Genomic DNA, 22946 nt, shown 5'->3' with positions numbered 1-22946 from the left:
GAGAATTAGTAACTTCTGACAGTCTTTGCAATGGCACGTGTTGATGATTCAAATGTTTTCTTTATGCACATGGCGTATAGTCTTTCATGTACCGGTCAACAGCATGCTTTCTGGGTCTCCATTAAAGCATTTCAGTTACACGTCTATCTGTCATTCTAGATCCTCCATGAACCGCTAATAAGTGACGATGGGCCTGTTGCAACTCTTCATTTCTAAATGATGCAGGAACCACCATGCATGGTCTGCACTTTGTACTTCTGCACAGCAAACAGACATCTTTCACAAACTGTGAAGATTGTCGAGTGCCTCTGTGATGTTTGGAATATGATACACACTGGTGACACTTTCTGCATTTAAGAAGTGGTAAGCACAACAAAATCAGCATTTTTTGGTATCATGTGATGACTTTTTGGGCAAAGTGACAACGTTTACACTCCAGGACCTGTCAGTAGCCTCAATGCTTCCATCAGTCAATTGATGGTCAATGAATTTCTTTATTAGCGGTTGTAATTGGTTTGTGTCCGTGTAGGGTTTCTAATGTACTGGAGCCTTACATGTTGTTAGTATCCAATGCTCTGTAATAAGTGTCACCAGTAGCAGACCCACTGGACTGAACAAATATGTGAATCCAAGCAATAAATCTTCCATGTCTTCCTTAACTTTCCCGTATAACTGTTTAACTTCATCACATAGTGCAGAATTGTTAACGGTATGCTTGTGGCTGTGGTCATCATCTGACCTGTCAATATCGTCTTCTTTCAAGACACTCAAACTGGCAACCATTAGGATCTTTGGCATACTCATGGAAACTATAAATAGAAACTATAAATTCTCCATCCATATCTACAATGTGCACTAATTCCTGTGCTCCATACCACTTTACTTATCCATCTCTTTGCTGTATGCCTATGGTTCTACCACGCACAAGAACTCCCTTAGTAAGTCTGTACCTATACCAAACCTGGTGAATTTTCCTGTACCTGCTGGTATGTTATCCCACAAATTACGCATTAGTGTACATGTACGCAGTTTAGTTGGTACTACCTTGACGACAAGAGCACCTTGCAAAATTGTTTCAGTAGCAGCTCTCACGCTTAACAGAAATAAAGTTGCCGGCCGAAGTGGTCGTGCGGTTCTAGGTGCTGCAGTCTGGAACCGCGAGACCACTACGGTCGCAGGTTCGAATCCTGCCTCGGACATGGATGTGTGTGATGTCCTTAGGTTAGTTAGGTTTAGCTAGTTCTAAGTTCTAGGGGACTAATGACCTGAGAAGTTGAGTCCCATAGTGCTCAGAGTCATTTGAACCATTTGAAATAAAGTTCCAACAAGCTCAATCACACACCACGAAAGATCAACCATTGCGTGAAGTTTATCCAGAAGATCGTGTCTGTGAATTACACAGTATCCGTCAACAACGTCTGGCAAGACCTCTATATGCCCCATAAACTTTCAGTCCTGGCGCTGAAAGTGAAAAGTGTTGTCCCCAATGATTGTGATTCATTGTTACCCACTCCACGTAACCTATTTCGTGGAGATTCAAGTCTCCTCCTACCAAAGACGTCCAGACTAATAACTGACATATGTGCACCACGTCTACCAAGAGTTTATGCTCCGATGCCGAATCAAGGCAATAGTCCATCTCTTCACTCGTCCTTGCGGTGTTCTGCTTCGCTGGGAATGATCTCTGACGCTCAAGGTACTCTTGTTTACGTTTAACAGCGCTTCTTCTTACTGAATTTCTCTGCAGTTATCCACCTTAAGTCTAACCTCACCACATTCAAAGCACTGTGGCTGACGACATTGCCCCTTCATGTGATCCATTTTTCCACATCTGTAGCATTTAACATCAAAGGAGAAAACACCTCTGTCACTCCATTTCCGAGTCGCAAATTCTAGTTGCTCTAAACGTGTGGGAATTCTGATAGCAGAGGACATATCAGTGGGATTCTCCATTCTTATCCTTTGCAACATATGCTCCGAAATACCCCTCACGAATACATCCGAGTCGCTATTCTCTGCATCCCGCAAGAGAACTCTATCCCTTTCTGCCTTATGCGTTAATTATTAAGTCTGGAATTCAGCTCTCGGAGAATATGTATTTTGATTCACTACGTTTCTGCATTAACCCCATTAGCATTTTTTCAGTAAAATCTAGTACTGTTTTGCTTACGATAGCGCTGAGTTAGTCCTTCAGCCAGTTGGTTAAACTTTTGTGCCCCACTAAGGTTTCCATGCGTTCCATCGTCACATGTTATCGTAACTTACCCATAGAAAGACATGTTGCATCAGACCATTTCCCTAACCCAGCTGTTTCGTTAATGTCATCCAAAAAGCTGACGCATCCTCAGATGTTTTCCTAGATGGGACAGGTACGCTATGTTTGGTGTAGGTATCCCCTCCTCGTGCTTGCGTCAGCCCAGTTCCTGCATGTACTGCTTCTAGTACGCTAGCCGACTCTGTTTTGGATCCCGGAATAATGCGGCTACCTTACTTTTAAAAAATTCAACGGTTTCAATCAAAGTTACTGAAGGCGTTTCCGTTCGTAGTGTAACATCCATTTCGAAGTACACTTCATAATAAGATGGATCGCTTTGTAACACACAATATCAATAAACAAAAATAGCTATAAAAATCTTTCTCTGTATCATAACCGAGCACGACTCACCACAATGTCGTGCTTCGCGACCAAATCGTCTACATCGTACGTCCGTAGTTGAAATGGAGGACAGTGGGACGTCAGCTGGTATAAATTTATATTAAAAATGAAGAAATTACTCCAGCTGTTTTTAAGGTGTCGATTTTATTTTGGCAATTAGTTTCAACGTTGTAACGTCATCTTCTGGCCCATACGCTTCTTGACGTCAACTCCGTGTTGATGTCACGTCCGTATCTCACCACTGACATCTAGTATCAGCCGCACGCAGTTGACGTCAGCAGGTGTATGGGCCTGAATATGACGTTATTACAACGTTGAAACTAGTTGCCAAAATAAGATCGACACCTTAAACACAGCTGGAGGAATTTCTTCATTTTTAATATAAATCGTCTACTAGTTTCACATATTACTGGCACTGCGTTAGTACATCCTAAGTCTTGCCAGACAAATTACAAAACTGGCACCTAGTCTGGAGTAAGTACTCTTCCATAAGTTACGCTATAGCTGTGACGGATCTTCTTGTTCTTGTGGTCTATACAACGTCACTTTCGAAATTACTTGGCAGTTACTTCCTACTCAGAATGGCCCCAAAACAAAACAAAAAAGTAAACAGGCCAACAGAAAATGGTCACTCACCACACCATATGATGACAGATGCCGATAGCTGCTTATTGATACCAATGTTACGATCTGAGCTGGGGCCATGTTGTTATCAGGGGGACACGTGGGAGTGAGCTTGTTGAGTTCCAGGGCGCTAATTTAACGACATTCATTTAACAGTCATTTATTGGCGAGAGGTTTACAGTGGCTCTGTCTTGTCATTGCCGAGCAGTGACTGTGTTCAGTCTGCACTGCTTGAATGCGCGAGGTGCCAAGTCAGTGCCCATAGAGGAACTTACTGAAAACAGACCCTGACGTTTTCTGTGGTCAGTGCCATCGCCTGTAGGAGTGTGCGGCAGCCGTGCAACTCCACAGGCCAGCGAGGCTGTACACTTCTGTCAGTGCCTTAGCACTCTTGATGAGTGAATCTGCCCTTAGGTTCGATCCCAGAAGAGGCATAGTCCTGTAGACGGTTGCTGAGATGGCGTGAAGCTGGAAGACACAACGGCAACATGGACAGCCCGAGTGTCGATCGTGGCATACAGCAGGTAGGCGCTACTGATACTGGCGCTGCAGAGGCGACAGACCCCCCTGCGCCCAAGTTCAACAGCTTGCAGATGGGCAGAACGGTTCTTCATCCAATGAAGATCGGCCTACTCTCCATCCTCAGTCGTTCACCACTGTGACGGGAGGACTGTGGCTTGCAGCTCAGAAGTCCCCTCCGTGGCCGGATTGCTGGGTACTCACAGCACTGTACTCCAAGTTGGAGTCAGCCTGAAGACGCTTAACGGAGCTGCAACTTAATAGAGCTGACCTTCCACTGATATCCGTGCTGCAGATGGAACTGCCTCACTCTGAGAATGACCTTGAGAACGTGATGCCCCCCCCCCCCCCCAACATACACACACAAACACACACACACATAAAATGGTGTCCGAACGTGCTCTAGTTTTCTGAGTCTGTCAGCGCTTACAGCTGTTCTAGTGTATAACTTTAGAGCTTCAGAGAGTTTCTTTCGTTATGTCTGATTTCTGAAATGCGTTCTTATGTCATGTGTAGGTGAAGTTGTTTCATTCAGCCTTGATACAGTAGAGTGTCTGTCTGCTCCGCACTGTTGTCAAAGAACTGAATCAGTTGCTCTCAACTTCCATATCCATGATAATAAGATTGCAGCACTCCATGCATACCAATGGTCATCACTTCGAACACCTTCTGTAAATGGACGTTCGTGCCACCTTATTGATCTTCGTTGACCAAAAATCTTACTGTTAAACTTCACAGGATGCGTCTCGATAGCCACTATTAGAAAATCAGTAGCAAATTACAGCATCCCATTAAAAAAAATTGACCTTCATATCTCTGAAGTGACCCCATCTAGCAACGAGAAACAAACCTCATATTATGGGCCCCGTTGTCCCATGCAACTTTGGTCCCACAAACTTTTCAGCTCCTATCATACTTTCAGAGTTATTCAAAATGGTTCGAATGGCTCTGAGCACTATGGGACTTAACATCTGAGGTCATCAGTCCCCTAGAACTTAGAACTACTTGAACCTAACTAACCTAAAGACAGCACACACATCCATGCCCCAGGCAGGATTCGAACCTGCGACCGTAGCGGTCGCGCGGTTCCAGACTGAAGCGCCTAGAACCGTTCGGCCACACCGGCCGGCTCAGAGTTATTCTTGGTGGTAATAGTTAGTGACTCACCCAGTATATTTCGGTAGTGCTTCTCATGTGCTACCTAAGAACACTCCAGCAAGTCTTATATCTACTTCTGCACAGTTGCTATGATAATATAAATCTTAGTGAATACGGTAATTCTACAAAAAAGAAAATTCTGAAACATTACATGTATTGAGGAGGACTCATTACGAGCTAATGGGTATATCTAGATTTTGCCGACCTCCAGTTGTTCTACGAATTTTCATTCATGTTCTCAGAAGCCATTCGTTCAAATTAGTACAGATGATACAGAACATAGAAACAAATATGTTTAGTTGGTACATATGGTCCTGATGGCAGTTTACACACAACATAGCTTTGCACGCTAATTACAGAAGTGGCATCCATAGGAACTGTTCGGATGTGCGACCATTGACCTGTAAGCACGCAGGACATCGACGGACCATCGACTGTCGCATCCATTCGAAGATTCCTGGCAGTCCGTAATGTACCAAGAGTGACGAGGTCGTCTTCTGTTTCCACAGCAGTTTCACACACCAGCTGCTTCATATGCCGAAGAGATTAAATTACCTACGTGGCCAGGCGATAGGGTCAACTCGGAGGATCCATAGATTCCATTATATGACTCTCAGATGATTCCTCACAGCAATCCTGAAAAATGGTGGCACCCCATCGTGCTGGAAGTACATCCTTTGTCTAACATTCGGAGGTACATCCTACGGTAGTTCTGGCAACATATGTAGGGCGAAGGTGCTATATCTGCGTCAATTGAAACGGAATTGAAGCATGTATAGTCCAATCATCATATCACCGAGAATTCCGGCTCAAACACCGAGTCGCTGTTGACGAGCACGAGGACGAGTACTTTGTGGATTCACATGCACCAAAACATGCCAATAGTGCATGCTGAAACAGCCTACACGAGTAAATAAAGCCTCGTCGGTGTACACGACATCGATCGGAAACAAGGGGTGCAAGGTAGTCTGTTGAAAAAACCATTGTGCGAACTGCACGCGTTGGGGAAATCTTCAGGTGCTAGTGCTGCCACGCTCTGAAGATGGAAAGGATGAAGCTGCTGATCATACAATGCATTCCACAAAAAGCTGTGTCTGAAGCCAAGGATGTGTGCAATATGTCGTGTACGTGTAGATGGAGTGTCGCGAAACCTCGTCTTCCATTTTGGAACTTCTCCCTGTTCCACTGCGACCTGGATTATGCATACTTGCAAGGCAAGTGCCTGTTTCACGTAGCAGGCGATGCAGACGTCCGAATTTCTGCTGCTGTGCTGTTGGGAAAGCGCTGTCGATACTCTCTAACTGCCCTTTCTCTGCACTTTGTCCTATTTCTTTCACAGACCCGTATACTAGATGCTCGTGAGTCATTTCAGCATACGCAAACCGCTCCACGGTCACTGTTGTTGCCAGAAGGCGGTAATGATTGCGACTGTATCGGTGTGTTTAGAAAGAAGTTACCGTTGTTGTCACAAGGTGGTGATGCTTGCGAATGAATCCAAGAAGACCTCGAAGCCAACTATCCGTACACAGAGCAGTTTTGAATGTCAGTACACCTTTCCAGTCAGCAACACCAACACAACAGCTTGTGTCAACACTACCAACAAAATTTCCAGACTTCAGTTGACTTCAGAGACTATATGTCCCTTGATATGAAATCATCTCGGATTATCTGCCGAGTGAAGGTGCCTTTCAGCGGCAACGTTTCAACAAGTTCCCTACTTGTGACCTTCAGGCGAAGACTGAACACTTCGCCTGATGGTATCAAGTAGGAAACTTGTTGAAATGTTGCCGCACAACGACGCCTTGACTAGGGCGATAACCCGAGAAGACTTCATCGTTGAGATTCACCGAGAAAGTCTAAATTCGCATGTATGTCCTTTATTCATATAGATTTGTTTTATTGTTCTCTACCTCTTGTGAAGCTCTCTATCTCTTGCATTAATTTGAACAAGTCATTTCAGAACATGCACAATGCAGTTGGACTGTTTCTCACAGTGGTTTTGTGGTTTTAGGGCGCAAAACTTCTATGGTCATTAGCGCTCTCACAGTGGTGGTCCTATACGACCGTTTACCTCGTCGCGGCGGAAATTCACCGGGTACCCCTGCAGCTGCACTGGAGAACCGACTAACAACTCGGTTGCTGGCTACCTGCGGTATTCACATGTCCAGAAACGCCTGTATCTACGTAAGTAACGTCATGGAGGTACACTAGGGAAAGGTCAGTAGAGACAGAAAGATAGTAAATTGATTATGTCATGGTGGGTTACAGTTTCCGAAATCACATATTGGATTGTAAGGCATATCCAAGTTACCCTGAGGTGCATAGGATAGCATATGCACATACACAGATCGCAACTGTACCGCATACACAACTTGTAAAAGGGCAGTGCATTCGTGGAGCTCTCATTTGCACTCAGGTGATTCACGTGAAAAATTTTGAATCAATATTCCAAGATCCACAGTGTCAAGAGTGTGCCGAGAATACCAAATTTCAGGCGTTACGTCTCATTACGGACAATGCAATGACTGACGGCCGTCACTTAACGACCGACAGCAGCGGCGTTTGCGTAGAGTTTTCAGTGTTAACAGATAAGCAACACCGCGTGATTTAAGAGCAGAAGTCAATGTCATACGTATGACGAAAGTATCCGTTAGGATAGTGTGGGGACACTTGGTGTTAACAGGCTGTGGCAGCAGACCACCGGTGCGAGTGCTTTTCCTAACAGCACGACATCGCCTGCAGCGCCCCTGCTGGGCTCGTGACCTTTTCGGTTGCACCCTAGACGACTGGAAGACTGTGGCCTGGTTAGATGAGTCCCGATTTCGGCCGGTAAGATTTCATTATACGGTTCGAGTGTGGCGCAGATCCCATTAAGCCTTGACGCCGGTCGTCAACAAGGACCTGTGCAAGGTGGTGCTGGACCCGTAATAGTGCGAGCTGTGTTTACTCGGAATGGTCTGGATCCTCTGGTTCAACTGAACCGATAATTTACCGTTGCACACATTCATGGGCTTCATGTTCCAAAACAACTATGGTATTTGTACGGATGACAATGCACCATGTCACTGGGTTACAGTTGTTCATGATTGGTTTGAAAGACATTTTGGTCAATTCTGGGCAAATGATTTGACCACCAAGATCGCATGAAGTGAATATAATGAAGAAATCAGTCTGTGCACAAAATCCTACGCAGGCAACGCTGACGGCGGGCGTGTCACTCTCTCATTTTTAATAATATCGCCAGTCAGATTAACATTCATATTTTATGTCATGTTCTCAGTGTTTCCCAGTACTGCGTTTGGTATGTGCGGCTTATGACATTTTTACATGACAAAAATGTGGGCAGAATGTCCATATAACTGCATGTGTAGCCTGTACAGAACTTGTATCCGAGGGCTATAGTGGAGGCAACGGGGAACAGGGGAAGGATGAATTTGGGGCCATAAAAGCTGAGTGAAGCGAGCTGGCTGTGTTAGTGATTCTGGGAAACAACGCTCAGTGGATCGTACCTGCAGAGGGTCTTCTGGCCATAGCCCTCTCGGTCTTCCCGTTTACAGTCAGAGAGAAGAGCGCTGGTTCACAAAACATTTTACCAGATGGCAGTCCATTGGGAAGGCAGCCAGTTGGCAGAAAGTTGGTGGAGGAAGCCATTTAAGAGAGACTGCTGTAAACTGACCTTTTGTGCAAATGGTTGGAAAGTCATGAAACTGTGCATTCTCGTGTTAGAAACTGATATTATATAGACAGAGTAGCTGGTTTACTTGGTTAGTCGAGGAAAGACTGTAACCCCTATACCCTGGCGCCAGGAAGTCGCCAGTTTCTTTTAGCGAGCGGAAAGGACATATATTTCATGGGAATGACTGTCTGAGAAGCTCAACAGTTTTTTTCAGAAACTAGAAACTGTTGGCTCGGAAAGATTAAAGCTTTACATAAATGAGGGACTGTGATCCAATCCGCATAGATGTCCTTTCTTGGCTCCAGGAAGTCACCAGGTTCCTTTAGCCAGCGGAAAGGATATGTATTTCATGGGGATGACTGTCACGGAAACTTAACAGCTTTTTTCAGAAACTAGAAATTGGTGGTCCCGAAAAATTAGATCTTTAGATAAATGAGGGACTATGATCCCGTCTGCATAGGCGTTTTTTGCCTATGCGTGGCCATACTTACCGTGAGACTGACACATCCATAGTGTAAAATCTTTTTTTCAGGCGAGAGAAATTTGGAATCGCTGGTTGGCTCCTCTCAAGATATGGAAAGTGGAGTCTTGCTCCCCCAGTGTGGGAACCCCGTGCTGTGTCTGGATTGGCTACCACGCCAACAGGAAAGTCAAAAGAGGAGACTTAATGAGTAGAGGACAGTTCGATTGGTTTGTGCACTGTAGGGGCGGTTTTGGTTTTGCTAATTCGGCTCCTGTACCGAGGCAGACTTGGTGGAAAGTGGTTGTGATTCCTTGCTTCGTCGTCTTCTGGTTCTTCCCTGGTGGAGAACTTAAAAGTTTTTTTCCCTAGTGGCAGAGACTGGCGGTCTGTATCAACAATGGAACTGCGTATCGTATAAGATATATCGTGTGTCACGATGGTGAACTTATTCGTCCTGAGTGGACCATCTGACGTTGACAATTCCGGCACACACTGTCGTGCATGTCAGTCAAATTGGTTTGACCAGACCACAGAACGGGCGCACCTCACACAGCAATCTACCAGGATATGAAGGCTCTGATACGAAAGTTTTGCCACGCAGGATTAGCCGAGCGGTCTTAGGCACTGCAGTCATGGACTGTGCGGCTGGTCCTGGCGGAGGTTCGAGTCCTCCCTCGGGCATGGGTGTGTGTGTGTTTCTCCTTAAGTAGTGTGTAAGCTTAGGGACTGATGATCTTAGCAGTTAAGTCCCATAACATCTCACACACATTTTTTTTAGGAAAGTTTTCTGCGTTCTTATAATCAGTACGCTAGACCGAATGGTTTGAAATTTTCGTCGACGATCAGAACATTACAGCTGCCGCAGCGCATCGCTCCTCGCCTTCAGCGCGCCGTTTTCTGCTGCCGCCTGAATCAAGTTGAAGGGGTAAAATATTGCTGCTCCAGAGTAGGGTTGCTGAATGTTATTCACAACTTCCTGTTCTCAGGTGAACCGTAGTTTGTGGTGTACTTGGTCGTAGTTGATTTAATTTGGGGGCATCACAGTGGATTCGGATAAACTGCGTTAAAAAAGGGATTACTTCAGATGAGAATTTGTATAGCTTCCACCCTAATGCATGCTTTGCCGATCAAACACCATTCTTTTCTGATTCGTGTCCGTCATTTTTGTGTAAGATTCATCAGCTACTTGTAGATATAAAAGGAAATCCATGCCAAGGGCTTTAGGTGATTTATCAGTACATAGACTTTCTAAATTTAGAGCAGACATTAATTGAAACAGGAAAAAAATATGGCTCAGTGGACATTAAAAATCACGTTTTAGTGGTACCTAACGTAGCGCTTAGTAAGCTTAGCATGAACGGAAAACTTCTTCCTTCAGTCATGTGCGTTTTACATTTGCATAATATGAAAACGAACTCTGCGTTTGCTAAAATGCTTCAGCCAGTTTCAAATGAACGAATTCGGCCACTTAGAATGATTTCAGCAAACAAGCAATACACATCCTGAAACAAGAATATGAGACTGGTACAAATGGAGTTAATTTGTATGAATACCTGGCGTCTGTTCATTCCGAGATGTCCGAAAGAACAGATACCATGCGACATCTGTATCTGTGATAAATATTACGTTAATCGAAGGCGGAGGAGGGAGAAAGAAAAGTTAAGGGACTATTAATACCAGCTGCATCAGGACTGTGCGGTATCAGCGGCGCCGAGTGATATCTGAGCCAGAGTGGTATTCGAACCCGTGGTTTCCTGCTTTCAAAGCAATTGAGTTCAACACTGCGCCATCAGGACTCAGTACCAATTTCTCGGTGCCGCTGATACCGCAGAAAGTCGTGATGCAGCTGATATCAATGGTTCTTTTGCTTTCCTCTTCTTTTTCCCCCTCGTTCTTCAATTTACATAATATGTATCACACCTACGGACTCCGCGTCATATCTGTTCTTTCGGACATATTCCAAAAAGGAGACACCACACATTCGTATAATTGATAGACAATGAATTCACCAATTGAGTGTGGATGCACAATTACGTCCGACTGCTTGCAGGAATCTCTAACAAGGGAAATTCCTCATCGTAACACCCTCCCCACCCCCTCCCACTTCACCCCTCAGATATAGAGATAAAATGGACCAGTCGTTAGCCCATCAAAAACTGAACGCAGATCAAGCATAGGAAAAAGGTTTATTACACTGTTAAGAAAGGAACGGTTCAAGCTCAAAACTTGTACCGTCGAGCGAATTGCCACAATCACGGCAGCGTGGTTGTATGGTCACGGTATTGGACTGCAAAGTGGAAGATTTATGCTCAAATCTCCCTCCTGCTCCATTCTTTTTTCACAAAATTACAAATTTTCCGTCTGGTCATTAACGTAGCTACTGCAATCTTGGCAGTTGTTATACCACGCATTGGTTATAAAATATGAGTCATGTTGTGAGAATATTTTACTGTCGCAAGTAAATGTGATGAATAGGGGAGCAGGCGAGATGCCGCATAGATCTCTCTCAGAAATGAAAATAAAAGGGTATGAATTATGTTACAAGAAAGGAATTTAAGAGTCAAAACTTCCAAAACGGAACACAAGAGTCATAACATGTGGCACTTGTGTAGAACAAATAGGAGATATGAACATCTAGAGGTCCTTTCCTTACACGTCGCTGCTACAAACGGACGTCACGCCACGGCACAGACGAAAGTTTTAATACAGCCGACAGGTACGTCAGTGACTGGCTGGACAGCTTACAATTTCTTGAAAAAAAAAATGGCATAGCAGGGAGAGTTGAACGCAGATCTGCCCCTTCGCAGTCCAACATCTTGACCACAAATCCAAGATGAAGTGGCTACGGAAATTAGCTTCATGTTGTACACCTTGTTTCGATTTTGCATGTTTTTACACAGTTCAGTAACCTTCTTCCTGTTTTCATGCATGAGCTGTGTTCAGTTTTTGACTGGCCATCCAGTGGCCCATCTTACTCCTAAATCTTTGGGTGTTCGATGGGGAGTTTCCCTTGTATGTAGCATTCATGGAGGCCATGGATAGGGGTTTCGGACAGGTGGCGCTGGGTGGTAATGTGAGTCAGCCAGGAGGCACGCCGAGATAGTCCGCACAATGGCGGTAAACACTGTGTATGAGTGGTACAGTGGTTAACGGAACTGCCTAGTAAGCAGGAGATCCCTCGTTAGAATCCCGGTCCGGCGCACATTTTCAATCGTTGCCGCTGATGCTGTAAAGGCCTGATATATCAATAGTTCTTTCTATTTATTTTCTCCCACGTCGTCCTTCAGTTTACGTGAAATGGGGTCATATTTGTCTGAAACACACTAATGTTACACGGAAATGACTCCCCAAATCTTACTTTAGTTCGCGTTGCAATATAATAGACATCTTCACGTTTTCAGATGCAAAGGATCACAACTTTCAGAGATCTGCTTACTACAGAAAACATGTATCAGAGATGACCTGATGTTGGTTTGAACTGAGAACAGCCAGTACCAGTCGAAAGAGTGTGAAGCAGCAGAGAAAATCGTTCATATCGAAATAAGTAAACCCGAAGTACGCCGAGGAGGAAAAAAAGGACGAATGAAATCCACCATTTTCTGACTTCCACTCACCCAAAATGAATATACAATTTTTCTTGTGATACTCGGGTAAAAAAAGACATCCCGTCAACTTCCCAACCCTACTCATGACACTACAATACAAGCGTACATAATAAACCGCTTAGTAGCGCAGCACAGCGGGAGGGCGGAAAGGCAAGCAAAATTCCTATAGCCAACTTGGGTTGGGCACAGGACGGGTTGGATAGGAGTAAAGCAGCCTGCACGTTCAGCTGATAACTTGCGGCAGCTTCCCTGCTTGGCTAAGAGACAAGCTTGGGCTGGTCAAAAGCGGAATGTGCATACCTCTGGTAGACAGCGGTACTGGAATTAAACTATAAACAGGGGCAGAGTTCTGACTTCATAGTCGCTCCAGTAAGAAATTGGTGCCACCGTTCGACCGTGGAATGTTGTCACGTTTACAGTTCCATACATGTAGTGCGTTCTCGACTGCATTGTTGCACTCGCATATTATGCACGTCGTTATGTAATATTGCACGGAAAGTATAGAAATATGACTTGCCGTATTCTGTGAAGCTGTGCGTGGTTGTTAACAACAATGGAAAAAAAGAAATGTACCGAGGTGACAAAACTCGTGCGACATTTCGTAACATCGTGTCGGACATAATTTTGCCGGGCTTACTGCAGCAACTCGATGTGACACGTCGTAGGAAGAACCCTGCAGAAACATTGAGCCATTTTGCCTCTGTAGCCGTCCATAATTCCGTCAGTGTTGCCGGAGCAGGAATTTGTGCCCAAACTCACATCTCGATTATGTCCTATGTATGCTCGATGGGTGGCCACCTCATTTGCTCGAATTGTCCAGAATGTTTTTCAAACCAACTGTGAACAATAGTGGCCCTGCGATACGCGGCTTTGTCATCCATAAAAAATTTCATCGTTGTCTGGAAACATGTATTTCATGAAGAGCTTCAAGTAGCATGAACATAGACAGTGCCAGTCAATGATCGGCTCAGCCTGACCAGAAAACCCAGTCCGTCCCATTTAAACAGTGCCCACACCCTTCATGGAGAAACCACCAACCTGCATAGTGCCTGTTTGACAACATGGGTACATGACTTCGTGATGTCTATGCGACACTCGAACCCTACCATCGGTTCTTACAAACTGAATTGGGGACTCATGTGACCAGGTCACTGTTTTCCAGTCGTCTAAGGTCCAACCGATATGGTCACGAGCCAAGAAGGGGGGGGGGGGGGGGGCTGCAGGCGATGTAGTGGTGTCAGAAAAGACATTCTCGTCTGTCGCTAATCTCGGTCGTTAAGTGAACGCCGACGGCCACTGGGTTGCCCTTATTGAGAGGTAGTCCCTGAAATTTGGTATTCTCAGCACACTCAACACTGTGGATCTCGGAATACCGAATTACCTATTTCCGAAATGCATGTCCAATACCGAGCGAGGCGGCGAGGTGGTTAGCACACTGGACTCGCATTCGGGATGACTATGGTTCAATCTTGCATCCGGCCACCATGATTTAGGTTTTGCGTGGTTTCCCTAAATCGCATTAGGCAAATACCGTGATGGTTCCTGTGAAAGGGGACTACCGACTTCCTTCTCCATCATTCCCTAATCCGTTGGGACCGATGACCTCGCTGTTTGGTCCCTTTGCCTTCCCCAAATTCAACCAACAAACCAAAGTCGAATGCGTCTAGCGTCAACTACCATTCCGCGTTCAAAGTCTCTTATTTTACCTTGTGCGACCATAACCACGTCGGAAACGTTTTCGCATGAATCATCTGAGTAGAAACGACAGCTCCACCAATGCACTGCCGTGTTATATGCTGTGTACGCGATACTACAACCATCAGTATATGTGCATATCGCCATCCCGTGACATTTGTCACCTCGGTGTGAAGTTTTTTACGGTTATAGAAAAAGTGTGCTATTAAGACCAAAGTTTACCAATACACAGAGAAAGTGTCGCGCTAGTGCTACCAATTTCGCTGGTTTCTGTGTCCTTCACCGCTGACTTGAAATTCATCAAATTATTAGTACGTTTCTCTGATTTACTACCTGTTTTGACAGAGATGTTGAAACCTATTGCTTGTAATTAATAATTTAGCCCATTCCTAGCAGATACAGAAGGTATAAATGAACAGAAGGTATAAATGAACCATAGTGCCTGTTAAAGGTCCCTAGAGAAATCTTTTCGTAATAGAACTATCCTGAGGTGGCCGGGGTGGCCGAGCGGTTCTAGGCGCTACAGTCTGGAACCGCGCGACCGCTACGGTCGCAGTTTCGAATCCTGTCTCGGGCATGGATGTGTGTGATGTCCTTAGGTTTGTTAGGTTTAAGTAGCTCTAAGTTCTAGGGGACTGATGACCTCAGAAGTTAAGTCCCATAGTGTTCAGAGCCATTTGAACCATTTTGAGCGTATCCTGAGGTGACGAAAGTCCTGGGATACGATTTGCACGTATACAGGTAGAGGCAGTATGTCGTACACAAGGTATAAAATGGCGGCACATCGGCAGAGCTGTCATTTGTACTTATATGATTCATGTGAAAATTTTTCCGACGTGATTATGGCCACACGACGGGAATTAACAGAGTCTGAACGCGGAATGGAACATTCCATTTCGGCAACCGCTAGTATATTCTGTATTCAGAGACCCACAGTGTCAAGAGTGTGTCGAGAATAGCAAATTTCAGGGATTACCTCTCACCACGGGCAAGGCAGTGGCCGACGGCCTTCATTTGACGACCGAGAGCAGCAGAATTTTCATTGAATTATCAGTGCTAACAGACATGCAACACTGAGTGAAATAACTGCAGAAAGTAATGTGGGATGTATGGCGAACGTATCCGTCAGGACAGTGCTGCGGAATTTGGCGTTAGTGGGCTATAGTAACAAACCACGGACGGGAGTGCCTTTGCTAACAGCACGACACTGCTTGGAGCGCCTCTTCTGGGCTCGTAACCATATTGGTTTGACCCTAGATGACTGGAAAACTGTGACCTGGTCAGATGAGTCCGGATTTCAACTGGTAAGAGCTGATTATTCGAGTGTAGTGCAGAGCCCATGGAATCCATGGACCCAAGTTGTCAACAAGGCAGTGTGGAAGCTGGTGGTGGCTCTACAATGGTCTGAGCTGTGTTTACATACATTGGACTGGGTCCTCTGGCGCAACTGAATTAATGGTTACACTCTGCAACTTAGAAACCACTTGCAGCGATTCAAGGACTTTATGTTCTGGATGACAGTGTACCATGTCATTGGGCCACAACTGTTCGCGATTGCTTCGAAGAATATTATGAACTTTTCGAGGGAATTATTTGCCCACACACATCGCCCGACATGAATCCCATCGATTATCTAAGGAACGTACTTGAGAGGTCAGTTTGTGCACAAAATCCCGCACTGTCAACGCTTCCGCAATTAGCGACGGCTGTAGAGGCAGCATGGCTGAATATTTCTGCAAGGGACTTATAACAACTTGTTGAACCCATGCCACGTCGAATTGCTGCACTACACCGGACAAAATTAGGTCCGGCACGAGATACCGAAAGACTTTCGTCAATTCAGTGTATATAATAGTTAACGTTGCAAAGACGCCAACTGACTTTAATCTAGGCGAAAATAAATCCAAAAATGTTTTCCGCCTCGCAGATTTACAACATTGGTTATCAGGTGCTTTAGTGAAGTACGTGCCCCAAGCTGTACCGGTAATGAACGTTACGGGCAGCGATAAGGCTGAGCTCGTAACTCGGCGGCTGCCTGCCCCTGTCCCTCCCCCACTCTTGCCCCATTCCCACCCTCTCCGCCCCCTACCTCGCACGCCGCCAGCCGCCAGACCAGACCAGAGCACACACTCTCATTACGGCGGCGCTGATGGCGGCCTCCATTTCCTGTCCGGTGCTGATGACCAGTGCTAAGTGGTGGCGGCGCGGTGCCGGGGTGTGATTCCACCACCCAGCTGGGCCGCGCTCGTCTCCAGAGGCAGCCATACGGCGAGGGAGTCTGCAGTCTGCGTCCGAATGCTAGAGGCGTTAGCAGACGATGAAAATGTATTACAACCAGTCGCTCCTACTAGGCTGACTACACTGACGTTGCTTGGAGATGTACAAATCCTCGGTACAGCGAAGCAGCTTAAATCTATATGAATAAAAATTAGGTGTCGGATGTATGAGACAGCACCTGGGAATGGCTTGTCCGATTTGATTGATTTTCTTTTCTTGTGTTCATTACCGTCAGGGCAGATTTTGTATTAAAGAAAATTTTTGGAAAATCCACCGGATATGTCGGAAATAAAAACCAGTTGTGAGGGCCAATTTCTTCAAAGTGTTCATGTACCTGTAAATGACGGTATTAATAAAAGTTATCACGTTTATTCAACGCACAATACAAACAATTCGAATCGTATGAGGAGACTGGATAAAGTACACAAGTTCACTAAAAATTGCTTATAAGCAAAGTCCAAACTGGATAAGCTTTACGTGCCTCAGCCAACGTCCAATCCAGGCCATCCATCGTGCCGGACATAGTCCAGTCCGTAAATACTCGTAGGTCAGAGCAGAAATCCGGAAGGTCACAAGAATGTTACTCGAGGGCTAATGCTAGGATAACGGCTTGCAGAACTGGTAGGTAACTGCTGACCGCTTCACTTCATTGAGGTCACAATCCAACCAGCTCCCTAACTGGAAGTGGCTCGTGTGTAGCTTTCCAGTCATTCAAACAGTAGCCGAGCGCTACGTTACTGGTCCTCCTCTGTTTTCGTACACGTGACTGGCGTAAGGAAGAAGTGTCGGACGGCTTCGCCTGTGGCGACTTTGGCGCCGTCTGCCGAGTAGGCAACGCGGCAGACTGGGCTGTTCGACGGGAGGACATAAGACCCAGGATATAGATGATAATAAATGAAAGTTCTTCATCTCCGGCGCCTGAAGGCCTCGGCAAAACTGCGACACTATTAAACGTACCTTGAGACCTGAAATACACTTACATAAGACGTTCAGAGGAAACACACCACTATGAAGTGTCTCTTATGTACTAGATTCTACGGATCATATGAGCTTGCTTAGCGATTTCTCTCAAAATTCTAATATGGATATCAAGCCACATCTTTAAATGCTATCTTGGAAATATTTCAAAACCACATTACAAAATTATATTTCATGTGAAATGAAAAAAATTTTTTAAGCTTAATACGCGTAAACATCATCCGTAGTAGGCTGTAATGCGATGTTTATTTAATCGAGCGACTAGCTAATTTCTACTAAGCGTCATTGTCAAGCACATTTGTAACATCTGTATTTCATGTCATTTTCAAATCACTCTTAATTGAGGACATGAAATTTAGATGCTACAAATGTGCTCGACAATTACGCTTAGTTGAAATTAACTAAAAGCAGGATTAAATACACATCGTATTGTAGACTACTAGAGACTATGTTTTCGCTTATTAAGCATCTTGAGGCTCTGGATCCCCACAAATACAATTTTTTTTAAAATTGAGTTTGAGATATGTGCACAACTCACTTAAGGCTTAAGGTTACTATCACTCAAATGGATTTCGGATTATACATACTTCAAGACAAGTACTAAGACGTACATTTAACATACGGAATTACAAACACCACAATCCTGTAAAGCTCATTCGAAATGAAACTAAAGGCATTTTACATCGAAGTCTTCTGCTCAAATGCTTCTATCTTGTTCACTATACAAACGTCTAAATAACTCATTGACATGTGCGCTGCAAACGATGACCAGTGAAGAGTCAGCTCACCTGCCCCACAAAACGAAGATCAGCCAAGAAGTAGAGTAGAATGCCTTGTGTGCTTCGAGCTGCATGCGCAAAATAAGAGAAACTAGTCGCCTTGTTCATACAATGTAGGCTTTCACAGGCAGTACTTACTTCACTTAAAATTTCCCGGTCGTTTCACCTTCAATGATATCCCCCGCAGATGGGGGCGACACGTTAAGGGAAAGTTTTACATCTCGACCACGGCCTGTCGGCGCCGAGGTGTTAAGTGAAGTACTCTCTCTGTGTTCCGACTGGCTGACTAGGCTTCAAATACCTTAGAGCCCCAGAGAGACCGCGATATTCTCACACCAGCAAAGATACGTTACTCCTATATTTTGCGAGCAGCACGCTGGTCGACAGTCCACAAATAAGTGACAGCCGCAGCGCAAGTCACAGATTCTAGAGGAATGAAAAGGTGCTCCACAGTAAGTGACCGTATTTAAATATATGGAAGAAGGAAAAGCTGAAAGGTGAAAGGAATATGTAAATAATCTGTATAAGAGAAATAAATTTTAGGTCAATGTCGTAGGAAGAGAAGAGAAAGTGGGTGAAGATAAGATGGGAGATGTAATACTCCGAGATGGATCTGATAGAGTACCGACAGATCAAAGTCGAAGCAAACCCAGTGGAGTACACGATATCCGTTAGAATTACTGAGATTCTTGGGAGAGACTTCAGGAATTCCAATACCCATAGGAAAGAAGTCAGGTACTGACAGCTGTGATAATACTGAACTATCAATATAATAAGTCAATATTTATAGAGAAATGAAAAAATTGGTAGAAGGCGACCTAATTAAAGATGATTTTGGGTACTGCAAAAATGTAGGTGATGTGTCGGCAGCTGGGCCAACACCTTGTAGATCGAGATGGCTGAAAATGCACGCTAGACTAACGCAGACGGGCGTGAAGTACTGGAACAGGCTACGTAATTAATGCTATGAAGAAAAGTACGTAGCTGGATTAATACTTATCTTTAATCAATCATTGTGGTACATCGCTCTTGACTATACACAGGAGACTTCAATTACAATCACTGTAAGGCTAATGGCGCCTTGCTAGTTCGTAGCCATTAACTTAGCTGAAGGCTATTCTGTCTCTCGGCTAATGAGAGAGAAAGGCTTCGTACATCTAGTCGCTAGCTAGGTCGTCCGTACAACTGGGGCGAGTACTTGTTCGTATCACGAGACCTGCCTTGTGGTGGCGCTAGGTCTGCGATCACACAGTGGCGACACGCGGGTCCGACATGTACTAAATGGACCGCGGCCGATTTAATCTACCACCTAGCAAGTGTGGTGTCTGGCGGTGACACCACATTCCTCCCCCGCAAATCGGCGAATGGTCGTGAGATAAGGCTTCCGCCCGCCGTGGGGAGGACCCCATGTTGACGTATGCGATGAGGTGGGGAGCCTAACAACAGGCGAGGCTGTGCCACCCGCACCCGGCCATTCGGTCCGAGCGGAGCTAGGAAACGCCTGAAAACCTAGTCCAGGGTGCACGTCAACATGCGGTGTATGCGCCCGTAAAGAAACAGGAGGGGCCGAAGGGTCGACCTCCATTGCGTCGGGGAAGCCGACGCGCGATGACGTCATGTGGTCCGGAGCGGGCGGGAGTTCCATGGCGGAGGACAGCTGGTCACGGGAAGCGATCGGCGGCGCGTGACTCTGGGAGGCGCATGGCGGCTGCAGCGAAGCGTCGAATGCGGGCGGCGCCGGCCGGAGTACCGGCGGCTGCGGCGGCGGCGGCGGCGGCGGCGGCTCTTGCGGCGGCGCGTCGCCATGGGGCAAAATGGAAGGCATCGTCGGTAACACCTGGGGATGAGGCGAGCCAGTAGATGGGTCCCCAGGGCGCTGACCGGACGGCACCGTCGCTGAAAGCAGACGGGGAGCGGCAGAACCCGTGCGACGACAGAGGCGCAGCTGATTGAGATGCCGACGCACCTCACCAGAGGCCCCCAAAACCAAATACATCGCGCGGCCGAGGCAGCGAAGAATGCGCCCTGCGAGCCAACGCCGTGAACCGCGATAGTTGCGATAAAAGACAACGTCGTCTGGAGCAAAAGCAGGAGTCTGCCGCTGCACAGGAACCTGATGCGGCGGATGCAGCAAAGACATCAAGGTGCGATGAGGACGACCATGGAGCAACTCAGCCGGCGAGCGACCATCTCGGGGCTGAGAGCGATACGAGGACAAAAAGAGCAACAACGCGTCCCCCCGAGAATGCGACTCTTTCAATTTTAACATCTGTGACTTGAAAGTCCGGACCAATCGTTCAGCGGCACCGTTTGACTGAGGCGAAAACGGCGCGGACGTCAGATGTTGAATACCATTGGCCTGGCAGAATGACTGAAATTCTGCGGACATGAATTGTGGGCCATTGTCGGAAACAATAGTCTGCGGAAGACCTTCAATGCAAAAGATAGCAGACAACGCTTGGATGGTGGCGGAGGACGTCGTGGAAGACATCCGGACAACAAAAGGAAAATTACTGAAGGCATCGACCAGAACCAACCATCGAGCATTCCAGAATGGACCAGCAAAATCAATGTGCACGCGTTGCCAAGGGGAAGTGGCTTTTGGCCATGCAAAGACTTTCCGCCGCGGTGCGGATTGTTGTTCGGCACACGCCATGCAAGAAGAACACATATTCGTAATCGCAGCATCGATTCCGAACCAAGTACAGTGCTGACGAGCAAGTTGTTTCGTTCGCACTATACCCCAATGTCCTTGGTGAAGAAGCCGTAAGACAGAGGACTGTAACGAACGTGGGACCACTACTCGGGACTGATCATTATCAGAACGCAACAACAAAACACCACGTCGAACAAAAAGTCTCTCCTTGTGAGCAAAAAATCGGCGAACCGACGGATCCGCGATCCGAGACTTTGACAAAGGCCATTGCGTAGCAACAAAACGTAAAACAGTAGCAAGGACAGGGTCAGCAGCTGTGGCTGTAGCTACACGACGAAAATCAATCGGAAACGATTCGACCACTTCATCGGTTTTCGAATCAATGAACATGCAAGCAAGTTCGGAAGAATCGAATGCTTTATCCTCAGCAACAGGCAAACGGGACAACGCATCGGCGTTTCCGTGCTTAGCAGTGGACCGATACAAGATATCGTAGCGGTACTGCGAGAGGAAAATAGACCAGCGAATGAATTTCTGCGCTGTACGTGGAGGTACAGGCTTGGTCGGATGAAAAAGCGATGTCAAAGGTTTGTGGTCTGTGATGATGGTGAAGTGACGACCATACAAGAAATCATGGAACTTAGTAACACCAAACACGAGAGCCAAAGCTTCTTTCTCTATCTGCGAGTAATTTCTTTGCGCAGACGAGAGCAATTTGGACGCAAAGGCAATAGGGCGATCATGGGAGCCAACTTTGTGCGCAAGCACAGCACCGATCCCGAAATCCGATGCATCTACCATCAACAAAAGGGGTTTCTGGGGATCGAAAGGCGTGAGGCAAGTATTAGAAAGCAACGCCGATTTCAACTGGCGAAAGGCGCGTTCGCATTCCGTCGTCCAGACGAACGGAACACCTGCACGGCGTACGCGATGAAGCGGAGCTGAAAGAGAAGAGGCATTGCGCACATTCACTTACACCTTGTGATTCTAAATCGTGGAATGTTCTTGCGACCTCATGACGCAATGCGTGAGGAACATTGCGCGCTCTGAAAAATTTCGGTTGCTCGTTGACCTTCAGTTGCAATTGTGCTTCACAGTTTTTAGCGCAACCTAAGCCCGGTGCAAAAATGTCTGCAAATTCGTCACATACACTAGAACCACTGTCTGTAGGCACAGTTTGAGTCACTGATCGCACCTGATTTACAATAGACATGTTAAACAATTGAAATAAATCTAAACCAAACAAGTTCACTGCAGAAGAAGAACGAAGAACGTAAAATGACACAAGTTTTGTTTGTCCCTTATATGTTGCAAAAAGAGTGCACTGTCCTAACACAGGTATTGTCTGTCCGGAATAACTTTTTAACTGAACATTTGCGGCACGCAACGGAGGTGCGCCCAGTTGTCTGTACGTGTCGTGATTGAGCAATGAAACTGCAGCTCCGATATCGAGCTGGAATGGTATCACTGTGCCTTCGAAGTCTAAGTCCACAAAAAGTTTATTGTTCTGCTGACGACAAGAGCGACTGTTTTGTGCAATTTGAACAGACACTGGTACAGAATCACTTGCTAATTGACGTGATTTCCGGCGACGTCGACGCACAGTTTTTGTGGGACGAACACAGTCACTGTTAGAGAAAGTGTCAGTGGACGAAGTGGAATTAACGACATGAATGTCCATGGGCGAAGGTCCACGATCCTGAGTGTCCTTGGTTCGATTCCGGCGCGAAGCAAAGGGCCTGGAATGATTGTGATTGTCTGATCGGAGCTTTTTCTGGCAAACACTTTGAACATGTCCTTTCCTATTACAGAAAAAGCAAATAGCTTGGCGTGACGGGCAATGTTCACGCGAATGTCTAG

The sequence above is a fragment of the Schistocerca piceifrons genome, chromosome 1 (assembly GCF_021461385.2).
Source record: "Schistocerca piceifrons isolate TAMUIC-IGC-003096 chromosome 1, iqSchPice1.1, whole genome shotgun sequence".
NCBI lineage: Eukaryota > Metazoa > Arthropoda > Insecta > Orthoptera > Acrididae > Schistocerca > Schistocerca piceifrons.
Note: the sequence above shows the minus strand (reverse complement) of the source record.